Below are 12,996 nucleotides of genomic sequence, written 5' to 3'. Positions count from 1 at the left end.
TCATATGCTTAAGGCTCAATGTTTCGCAAACCTTGTGATGTTATACTAGTAGAAGTGTAAAGCACTTTTCAAATTTTTGTACTTAAAAAGGTTATCATGCGGTGTTGAAGTTCAAACTACTGGTTATTACATATAAGAGAAGTTTCATGAATACAATGTAAAATAGGATCTATTACCCTTAAACCAATCCCACACTTTTAAGATCATAAATATGAAGTGACATGGAAGCACTACCCCGATTTCTAGGCGCCGGCGATTCGTGCTGCTCTAGGTGAGTCTGGTGTTTTCCAACAAGTGCCCTAATCAGATCTAGAAAGTCTATGGTGATTGTGTGCAGCAGACAGTGAGGAGGGGTCAAACGCGCAGGAATCGCGCCCGTCGCCGACGCAGTCGGACCAACTCGCAGTGGTCTGATTCCCAGAATCAGACCACCCGAGTTCTGGAGTCGGACCGTCCGACTTCTAGAATCGCACCGCCTGACTAAGAGTGAGTCGGACCAGTCTGGTCCGATTCCCAGAATCGGACTAGCCCGATCGGACGTACCACGTGGCACTCGGACCACTCAGATTCGGACCAACCCATCCGACTCGAACACTCGGACCACTCGGACTCGGACCACTCAGACCAACCCGTCCGATTTTGAGAATCGGACGCTCGGACCAACTTGTCTGACTCGGACACTCGGACCAATTCACAATCAGCCCACTCAGAATCGAATCAGGCCATCCGAGTCCCAGAATCGGACCTGCCAGAATCGGACCACCCTGTCCGATCCGATTCCCAGAATTGGACCACTTTGAAAATCAGACCACTTTTCGATCCGACTCCTAGAATTGGACGTGACCAAAATCGGACCACTAGGCCAATCGAACCAACCCAAAATTGGATGTTTGATTATGATAATCGGACTCTTAGAATCGGACCAAAAACTATCAAAATCGGACAGGTATCCTGAACACAAATTCTGATGCATCTAAACCCCAAAGTTGACCCAGGACCGCGTAGAGCTAAAGGCACATCACAGATCCATCACTAGGCTGAAATTTAGAACAAGTAGTTCAAAATTTGGCTATAAATGGTCCTCTAAATTGTGCATGGCATTTACCGTAATGGCCCTACGGGCCGGGGGGACTGCCCCCCCCCCGGACCCCCGCAGAGGACGCTCTGCCCCCTCCGTAGCTCCCCCAAGTAGATTGGAGAGAAAACGTGCGCCGTGACAGGTCTTGCAAATTGGACCCTAGTGAAGTAATGGCTCTACACGAGCATGGATTCTCACGTGCAAAAGAGCAGCCAAAAGCCCATATCCAAACAGAGACAAACAGAGACCCTAGAACCTCAACGGGCCAATCTAGCCATCAAGGGCAAAAAGGCCACATCACTAGAACACAAAGACATTGTGTTCATACCATGTCTAGTCAGAGCGAAATGCAACATCAGCAAGCTACAAATGCCAAGATGACTAGACATGACGCTCTTGACGAGAGATGTACCCTGAGCAACACTGCACAGAAAACCCAAGACATTGATGGAGAATTCACGTCTGGTCATGTAAGTGGGGACTCAAGGGCATCTGTCAGAAGGCTTAAATTTACAAGCCAAGATCCGAAAGATGAAGACATAGTACCATCGGCTTATCTTAGGGTCAAACTCACCGCGAAAAGAGAGCATACTATCGATGCTCTAATTGATGAAGGAGCAGATTTTAATATCTTGACCTATGAATCATGGACCCTACTAGGCCAACCAGAGCTGACACCGACTAGTGCAACTCTTAGCCCTTATGGGGGACACCCACAAGCACTCATAGGGAAGTGCAAAATCCTTGTGACAATTGAAACAGAAAGTTTACCTATCCTATTTCATGTTCCTCCAAATAGTGCTAGCTACGGGAAAGAAACCCTCCTAGGAAGACCCTTCAAAAGGGAGACCAAGTGTGAGGCTGACTATGTAGCACAAAGGATACACCTGACACTACCGGGTGTGAGGATAGTCACAACCTTTAGTGATGCCAGGAGGCATGTGCCACAGTGGATTCCGTGAGGTTTTACGATGGATTCCGTAAACTTTGATGAGTTGATGACCGGGGCTCATACACAAAGTGGATTCTTTGTGCGAGAAGTTGATGGGGACGCCTATCCTTTTCGGGCGTTTCATTAATTTAGTGTGTACGTGGGTGATTCCATAGCGGGTGATTCCGTAAAATACATATTAAATTAATAAACGTTTATGAGTTAAGAGTGCGCACTCGTAATAAATTAAGGTTAGGATTTATTTCTAACCAGTTGATTTATTTATGTAGCTGAAGACTGCTAGGTATTCACTTTTGTCGGTTTAATTATATTATTTTACTAACGATTGTGAATGCTTCAGTTGATGTGTAGAGATAGCAGCAGTGGCGGAGGAAAGCATTGGAGTCTAGTGAGTATGCGATCTATGGATTATATTTTGATAGGCGCCACACCTATAATTTGTCATGTCTATTGAGGCATCGATTATTTATTATTATTTTGTATGCGCCTATGCGCACGGATATGTTATTTTTATTTGGACATTGTATTCGGCGTGCCAGACTCTTTGGGCACCGTCCATTAGCTTTATTCTTATTTTTGTAAAAGCAAACTCAAAAGCTAAAAGCTTGATATATTTTTGTAAATTGGGCTATTATTGAGCATGAAGATGGAATATACATAAAATACATACTTTATGAAGCGCTCACACAAGGCATGGGGGCAGATTGAACCCAATTGGTCTCTTGCTCTTGTCGTTCATGCTTTTTACCTTGTAACTTGTGCAAAAAGTAGAGTTCATTGTTCTTGGGGACCTTTCGGGATTCACTACGTGAGCATACAGCAACCGATCTGCGCAGCAGTTGTATCAGAGCGGAGCTGAGATCAAGAGCTTCCAATCGCTACCCATCTCGTGCGAAGGCGGAGCTCCTGGAACGATCGGGCTCTACGGTCAATCTCATCGCGAACCGTCAATACAGGCAGACTTTTGGCGATCAAGAACCCCTGTTTCTGTCATCAGATCGCGAAGGAACGGGCTGTACAGACAGAGTAATTCCTCTTTCACTAAGCTTCAAAACTTAAGGTTAAAAGTCAATAAGCTTAGCTAGAAGCTTTAAAAAGCTTCAATCATCAAATCGTTGACAAAACGGCAGCATCCCGAAAATCACGGTGGAAGAAAACGGCCCCCCCACGAAATCTGCGCTGTTTTTTCTGATCCATAACCCCCTCTCTAAGCTTAAGCAATTAAGCTTAATCAATTAAGCTAAATCAACTAAGCTTACTCTTGCAAGTCATCAAACTTCAGGCCACACACCACAGAAGTCAAGTTCTGCAAGTAATCTTTGATCAAGTTCTGCAAGTTCATTAAGTTGACTAAGTTTTGCAAGTCTGCAACTCTACAAATCACATAAGTCTGCAACTCTGCAAGTCAGACTAGTCAACTGGAGTCAGAACTGACTTGTGCTCAAAACTCCTAGAAGGACTGTTCCTGCGCAGAAACTCCGAACTGCAAAGTTGTTCGTTGGAAGGTATTCTACCCATACGCAGGTTTGCTGAAGCATTTTCCGCATACGAAGAAGGAAAAATCGCAGAATTTCTGAAGATTGAGAAAGAAATACCCAAAAACACATAAGCCTTGTAACCCCGAACTTGAGCTACGCTCATCCCGCTAACCTGATTTTGAGTGAGAAAGATCTTTTGAGTTTTTCAGGATGACGAAACCACATATGGATGATCTTATGGCTGAAGGCGACTTACCTGAACCTACGATGGAGCAAAAGCTGGACTTAATCATGATGCAATTGGAAGAAGAATGAAGGGCTAGGCAAGCATTGCAAGCGCAACTGGCAAAATTACAAAAAGCGTCTACCAACAAAGAAGAACCTCAAGCTAAAGATTTGATTCGACGTACCATCGACGCCACTGTTGAAGCTCAAACCATTCGCAAGGAATCAAAGATAAGTAAACGAAGTTTCAAATTTCATACTTTCAATGGCATACGAGAAGGACAATTTGTTCTAGCATTCATTAGTCAATTTGATGACTATTTCCATGAGGAAACCTATGCAGAAAAAGATAAAATCAAGTGTGTTACTAATCATTTGGTAGACAGAGCATCACTTTGGTGGACTGTAGTACGTAAGAGCATAGAATGTCCTGCTACTTGGGAAGATTTCAAGAAGAAGTTCATGCAGAATTTCCTTCCACTGCAATTTCATGAGAAAGCTATCAAGCAATGGGATCTACTCCAGCAACGGGATCGTGAGCCTATACCTCAGTATACAAAGCGTTTTTGGAATGCACTCCTCCAGCTACGCATGCTTGAAGACGTACCAGAGACGACACATAAGCGGAAGTACATGTCTGGACTCCTTGGGCATTACTACACTGAAGTTAACATGTTCAAGCCTGCTACCCTTGAAGACGCCATTTCACTAGCTCATGACACTGAAGATAAGCTACGAGGTAGAGACAGATGACCACAGCAATTCCCAGCCAATGGTAATTATGGATCTAAACAATTCAATTCCAATTTTAGAAGATTTAATCCAGGTCGTTTCTCTTCATCATCTTTCCGCAAGAATTGGGCAAAACCACCTGCATTACCATTCAATGTCAATCAAAATCCTAAGCCTATTCCACAGCCAAATCCAAATGTACCTAGACTTCCCGCCATTGCAAACAATGTAACCAAAGCCAAGCCAATAGTATGCTATAAATGTCACCAGCCTAGACATCTAGCAGCAAATTGTCATTCAAAGAAGCCACCTGCCCATATCAACTACCTTGGAGCCATGGACGAAGACGAACATGAAGATATGCCTGATTTCACTGAAGATGAGGACGACACTACTACTACTTCCGATACTTTACCAGGTATGCCTACTCCACATTCTTTATTGACTATGCAATGTTTGGTGCATGGAAAGGAAAAGACTATTTTGCATGATGATGGTAGTACTCATGATTTTATTTCAGCAAAATTGGTAAAAGAATTGAAATTACAGACTGTACCTACACATTATCGCATCAAAGCTGCATTTTTAGGCACTAGGTATAATGGTACACAAGAAGTGCAAGACTTAGAGATTCAAATTGATCAATACACTGAAAGAAGAAATTTCTTAGTTGTTCCATTACAGTCGAGTGACATTATTTTAGGTATGCCTTGGTGACACCAGCATAACCCAGATATAGATTATTCCACACACACAATGAATATTAATTTTCAAGGAAAACCTATTACATTATATGGTATGCATGCATCTAATGTCTTTCCACTGCTTTCGCATACTCAAGCTAAACGTGCATTACGCAAGAGTAGTAAATCCTATCTCATTTGGGTGAATGAATTGCAAGTAAAGGAAAATCATATGCACCCTAGGCATAAAGAATTTCTTGCATATTTTAAGGACTGTTTTGCAGAAGACCTACCACGAGGTTTACCTCCTTCACGTCCAGAAGACCATAAGATAGATTTGATCCCTGGCACACAACCACCTTGCAAAGCACAATATAGGCATAACCAGATAGAGCAAAAATAAATCCAGAGTCAAGTTGAGGAATTACTAAATAGAGGTTTGATTCGACCTAGCAGTTCTCCATTCGGTACACCTGTATTGTTAGTCAAGAAAAAGAATAATACCTATCGTATGTGCATTGACTATCGAGCTTTAAATAAGATCACTGTAAAGAATAGGTACCCTATTCCTAGAGTTGATGACCTTATGGACAAACTGCAAGGCTTTGCAATATTTAGTAAAATTGACCTTAAGTTTGGTTATCATCAGGTGAGACTAGATAACTCTGACATATTCAAGACTGCATTTAGAACACAGTTTGGTCATTATGAATTTTTAGTCATGCCATTTGGATTGACTAATGCACCTGCTACCTTTAGTAGAAAGATGAACCGTATCTTTTTGAAATATCAATATTGTGTAATTGTTTTCTTTGATGATATTTTGGTGTTTAGTCAAAATGAGAAAGAACATTATGAGCATTTGTCATTGGTTTTTCAGTTATTGGAAGAAAATCAGCTGTATGCAAATCCTGAAAAGAGTGAATTCTTTAAAACAAAAATTGAGTATTTAGGTCATATTGTATCATTTGATGGAATTAAAGTTGATCCTAAGAAAATTGATGCAATATTGAATTGGCCTGTACCTAAAAACGTGCATGAGTTACGCTCATTCCTTGGTCTTGTTAGTTTCTATAGGAAGTTTGTACGTAATTTTTCATTACTTGCTTTACCATTAACCAAACTTCTGAAGAAATGAATTGTTTATCAATGAACCGAAAATCAACAGAAATCCTTTGACTTATTGAAACATGCATTAATCAATGCCCTTGTTCTACAGTTGCCTGACTTTAATAGACCATTCTTTCTAGTAGTGATCGATGCTAGTGGATCAGGAATAGGAGCCGTACTTATGCAAGACAATCATCCTATAGCATATTCTAGTTGTAAGCTGAAACCCTCTGAGCTGAAATATTCCACATATGACAAAGAACTATTAGCAGTTGAACAAGCATTAAGACAGTGGAAACACTACTTAATGGGTTCAGAATTTATGATTAAGACCGATCAGCAAAGTATTAGACATTTACTTAGTCAACCTCAAATCTCTGACCGTCATATCAAATGGGCTTCCTTTATTCAAAGTTTTCATCCTATCATTCAATACCAACCCGGAAAAGAAAATGTAGTGGCTGATGCATTGAGTAGAAGACCTGCCATTCATAATATTTCTGTCATATCTTTTGATTCTTTGATTGCTATGAAAGATACATATCACCAGGATATTACTTTTCATTATGATTGGAATAAATTAGTTCAAAATAATTTCATTCCTATTGATTCATTGTCATATAATGATGGATTTATGTTTTATGAAAAGAGATTGTGTGTTACAATTCCATTCCGATCTTTTGTTTTGAATGAAATTCATTGTCCCCCATATCAAGGTCATAGAGGTATCATATCTACCTTACGTATATTAACTGTAGATTTTTATTGGCCGCATATGGAAGCTGATGTATCTAACTTTGTTTCTGAATGTTTGATTTGTTAAAGAGTTAAGAGACATCATGGTAAACAATATGGATTACTTATGCCTTTGTCTATTCCATCTAAACCTTGGGAACAAATTTCTATGGATTTCATTACTGGTTTACCAAATACTAAATCTAACCATGATATGATTTGGATAGTTGTAGATAGATTTAGTAAACAAGCATATTTCATTCCATGTAAGAAACTTTAACAGCATCACAAGCAGCACAATTGTTTTTGAAAACTATTTTTACTAACCATGGATTGCCAAAAGTTATTATTTCAAATCGTGATTCTAGATTTTGTAACAACTTTTGGATTACTCTATTTCTAACCTAGGCACAAAGATTGATTTCTCATCTGCATTTCATCCAGAAACTAATGGACAAACAGAAGCCACAAACAACACAATTCTAGATCTTTTACGTGCATATACTATCTCTAAACCTCAGACATGGGACACTCATTTGCATTTATTACAGTTTGCATATAACAATACACCGCACACATCTACAAAGAAAGCACCGTTTGAAGTCATTTATGGATATAGATTATCTACACCTGTTGCATCTTTGTCTAATAGAATTCAGAGTGCTGATGATATTGCTAGTATGCATAACAGTATATTTGATGAGGTTAAAGATATGATTGCTAAAGCCCAGCAATCATATACCAAACAAGCCAACAAGAAAAGACAAGCCATGAATTTCAAAGTTGATGATTATGTTTGGCTAAGAATAGAAAAACGTAGACTGCAAAGTGTAGATAGACATCCAGTTGTCAAATTAGCTCCTAGATTCTATGGACCATTTAGGATCATTCATAAAATTAATGACAATGCATTCAAGTTAGAATTACCATCTCATTGGAAAATTCACAACACATTTCACATTAGTTTATTGAGACCATTTAGAGGCCAATTACCTGTACACCCTGTTTATGAAAACCCACCTTTATTAGACGCAGAGACTGAAATACTTGAACCAGAAGCTATCATAGACACTGACTTTATGACCACTAGAACTGGCCAAAGGTATTCTACATATCTAGTTAAATTTAAGAACTATCCTGTAGAGGAAGCACAATGGATGCACGCTAGAGACTTAAATGGTTTCCCCATTCTGTTAGCTCCACATTGAGCTAATAGCAATTGAGGTCAATTGCTATCCCACCCCGGGGGTATGATGCCAGGAGGCATGTGCCACGGTGGATTCCGTGAGGTTTTACGGTGGATTCCGTAAACGTTGATGAGTTGATGACCGGGGCTCATATACAAAGTGGATTCTTTGTGCGAGAAGTTGATGGGGACGCCTGTCCTTTTCGGGTGTTTCATTAATTTAGTGTGTACGTGGGTGATTCCATAGCGGGTGATTCCGTAAAATACATATTAAATTAATAAATGTTTATGAGTTTAGAGTGCGCACTCGTAATAAATTAAGGTTAGGATTTATTTCTAACCAGTTGATTTATTTATGTAGCTGAAGACTGCTAGGTATTCACTTTTGTCGGTTTAATTGTATTATTTTACTAACGATTGTGAATGCTTTAGTTGATGTGTAGAGATAGCAGCAGTGGCAGAGGAAAGCATCGGAGTCTAGCGAGTATTCGATCTATGGATTATATTTTGATAGGCGCCACGCCTATATTTTGTCATGTCTATTGAGGCATCGATTATTTATTATTATTTTGTATACGCCTACGCGCACGGATATGTTATTTTTATTTGGACATTGTATTGGGCGTGCCAGACTCTTTGGGCACCGTCCATTAGCTTTATTCCTATTTTTGTAAAAGCAAACTCAAAAGCTAAAAGCTTGATATATTTTTGTAAATTGGGCTATTATTGAGCATGAAGATGGAATATACATAAAATACATACTTTATGAAGCGCTCACACAAGGCATGGGGGCAAATTGAACCCAATTGGTCTCTTGCTCTTGTCATTCATGTTTTTTACCTTGTAACTTGTGCAAAAAGTCGAGTTCATTGTTCTTGGGGACCTTCCGGGATTCACTACGTGAGCATACAGCGACCGATCTGCGGATCATTTAGCAAGGGTGACATCATCAAACCTCGAGGGAAAGGCAAGGAAGGTGCTGACATAACAGTCAAGCCTACTAACGAGGGCAAGGACTTGTTCGAAGAGCTGATACAAGCACAGGTCGAACAACGAGAACCAGTGAGTGAGGCCATGCCAGAAATAAGAAGGTCAGGAGACAATGCCAAGGACAGGCTTTGGACTTACAAATATTGTAGAAGACCCCAAAAGAAGCCCAAACCTTATAGACGAAGGCATCGATGGAGAGTTAGCACAACGCCGCGATGGATATCCAAAGCATTGCTACGTGCTCAAGGATACTACGCAGGTAACCAATGGATTTGGGTACCAAAATCCCTTGCTAAACTGCCTCTATCAGCTGAAGGCCAGAGTGCCTCAAAAGCATGGCACAGGAGGAAATCTAAGAGAAACTCTAGGTCTCAAGGTAAGAAACTAGACATGATCGTTCGAAGGAAAGAGCCCCAGCCTAGCATGCTAAATAGACAGATGTCATACGTAGCCATTGAGCAGGCACAAAAATCGTCAGTGCCCAAGGAGCCTTTGATTTCCCAAGGGGAGAACAAGCATCATAGGCACAACATTGCTCAAGGCAAGGCTAATCACTCAACAAAGCAAATGGCACAATTGTCTAATAGCCTCGAGCAAATCATTCAGCGAGTGCCAAGTCCACCCAAGAGTCCTAGATCTCCTACATCCTCTTTTTCCAAACGGACACAGGAAGCACAACAGCGGTTGTCAAGGGAAACTGCTCAATTCCAATCTCTATCTCCATCTAAGCTTCAAAATGTCCAAGAGGTGGGACATGGCTCCATCTGTAGCTCTCGACCCAAGGATTTGCATGAGCAACCTAATGTGACCAAATCAACTCATGCTCGATCTACACAGATGAGTGCTCAAAGGCCAACAAAAGACATAACCACTTCTGATCGCCCTAGGGACTTGACACCGCAATCCACCAAAGGTAGCCAGCGCACTAAACTAGCTGCTACTACTTCCAATCAGGGACCAAAGCAGTCATAGCCCTTGGCTGTGACAATGCCCCTTGTGGAACGTGTCCTTAGTAGTTTACCTGTGGAGGAGGTGTCGCAACCAAATCCCTCGACAACTCCAGCACTTTCAAAGTGCCTAAAGCCTAGGACGGAGGAGTCAAACGCAAGGGAGTTGGTTGAAAAGCTAGACTCTCCGAAAAGAGCGGCAGTTGTGCCCTCACAACTGGGCAAGGCTATTCAGCAAACCACGGCTATGTCCCATAAGGACACACTAGAGAAGGGAAATGTTGAGGCCCGACCAAGCACATCAACGGTCGATATAGCCCAGGGTCATGAGTCGTTGAGAGAGGCACCTTCATTGACCAAGAAAAAGAGGAGAAAGCAGAGAAAACAACAACAGTTGCAGGTGGTTGTGGACCCCAAGAACATTGAGATGAAGGGCATTGGAGAGCTGATGAATAAAGCATCGAGTCCATCCACCAATGAATCCACTAATGCCTCTCCTAATAGCAGTGAAACCTCAGACACATCTGTGTGCCCTGACAAACCAAAGCAACAGTTGCCATCAATAGTTGCTCGCAACACTCTATCCACTGACAATAGAACTCACATTGATCAAGCAAGAGTGGATACAACGCTGTCACAACAGGGTGACAAATCTATACCAGTCACATCTGAGAAGAACCATGACGAAATAGCAGCAAAACCTCAGCAGAAACGTGAGAACCCTAAGAGCATAAGAAATCCTAGCGTTGACCAATCTTGCTCATCTAGGCTTGAGCCCCCAGCCATGCTAAAGCCTAAGGAAACTCTTAGAACTTTGCATGAGATAGCAACCGAGCAAGCCCTCGTTGAACATAGAAGTGTCACAGAATGCTTAACTGAGTTGGAGGCTAAGATCAATGTGGTTGCGCGTGTCTACGTCCTTGCGGACATGGGCACGATCCCCAAAGAGTAGCTTGGAGATTACTTGACCTTTCCTCTATCATGGGAAGAACAAGAACATCTTAATGGGCATTACGACAGGCTCCTGCATGAACATATGCGACTCATCCCTGACGAGGAGACCGACGAATTGCACTTAACCGTCACGTTCAATGAAGTGCTCTGCCGACCGAATCTCGTAGACATAGAGCTACTAAAGCGACTGTCAGTAGGCCAGAGTCAATTTGAGCAGCGTTGGTGTGAAAGCTGCGTTGTAATGGCCGAACTAGGGGCTCAGATCATGACGGTCTCAGAAGAGCGATTGGCCAAATGGCGGTCTCAAAGAGACCCAACCTACGTGGCACCAACTTCCCTTCGAGTGCTCACTGACATTTGGGGTACGGACTTAGTTGGGACTAGGCTACAGGGCCCTTTGATTGATAAGGTTCTCACTAAGGAGGAGTTACATATTGCCAGTAGACTCGGTCAAGGTTCCATGCTACTCGACGTGGCAAAATATCTATAAGTATTAAGTCAGCTGCCACGAATACTAGATGTGTGTGCCACGCTCCGGTACAACCCCGAGTTCTACGCTTGGTTCTTATCCTCGTGAAGTGACATGGATTCATAAACATGTATAAACACTGCTTTTTGTGTCACTGTGTATAAACAATGTCAACACACACAAGCAATGATAGTCAAGCATAGGGAAAAGAGTGGGCTCAGATAAACTAAGCTCCTCAAGTCCTCATCTCATCACACATCCAAAAACCGTGTGACCAGCCCCACCTCCAAGTGAAGGGCATGCAACCCATATTGCCACCATAGGAGGCCTTGAACAACAACTCTGATGGTGTAGACAGGGTGTAGTCCCTTCCTATACACCTTCTTCCCTTTTTGGTCTATCCTTCCGAGGATGTACCCTGTCCCACTCCACGACAACCAAATCACGCGACTTAGCATTAACTAATATCCGCTAATGACTGGAGGCCAGACGAACATCAGCATGGGGGCCATTCCGGTACAACAAACACTGCATGCCTCACCCCTCCCCTTCTTGTCATATGCGCTTCATAAACCACACTAAAATCCCTTCCATGCAAACAGTTGTATCCTGTATCAAGGTCTAAACCCTTGAGTTGCATCGTGCAGGCTCCCAGACGAAACACATGGAGAACCATGGACACCTGGCATGCAAGGACGCTCTTCGCAGAAGGCGGGAGCATGTGGCACACGCCCCTCCACCGGAGCGCTATGTGCCCACCATGAAGAGGTATGCCAAGAAGCGAGGCCCTAAGCGACACTGCCCAGGGCGAAGGCCGAAGAATCCTTGAGTCAAGAAAGTCGAGACTCGAAACGCGCAACAGGTGGCAGCACTAGTGGCACGAACTCTCAGATCCCGCTCGGGCCCCAGATGCTCAAAGGCAGAAAGGGCAGCTCAGGAAAGAGAAGAATTTAATGAATTATTTAAAGACATTCTGGAGACGGTAGCGGGCCGGGATTACACCATTCATGTCCCGGTGGACATGTTCCCTGCTCACCCCCACGGGAGCCCCACACCAGTAGAGCCCCAATCACCCGGCCACCCAGACTCGCACCGCCTCGTACAAATCGAGCAGCCCATGATGCATAAGGGGCTTATCAAATGATAACTGGCCATAACTTTTTGTTTTTAAATGGTTAAGTGTTCCCGACTTGTTAAGTCTTGACATGTTCCTGACTTGTATGAACTTTTCATATCTGCGTTTAATATATTTTACGCCTTTAGCAAAAGAAAAAGCTAATCAAGCGCAGGTGATAAATGTCTAAGTCAACACCATAGAATTCAGATCAGTGATGTCTCCTTGCATTGCACTGGCTTATTATAGTTGTGGCATATGTCATGCTTGTACTCTTATGAAGCGACAAGTGGATACAAGATGGGACAGATCTTTCGGCGAAAGTGTTCAATGCTCGATCATC

Source organism: Lygodium microphyllum, chromosome 7 (assembly GCF_053477565.2).
Source record: "Lygodium microphyllum isolate KBCC chromosome 7, Lygodium_microphyllum_v1.1.10, whole genome shotgun sequence".
Classification (NCBI taxonomy): Eukaryota; Viridiplantae; Streptophyta; class Polypodiopsida; order Schizaeales; family Lygodiaceae; genus Lygodium; species Lygodium microphyllum.
This window is presented reverse-complemented; position numbering follows the sequence as displayed.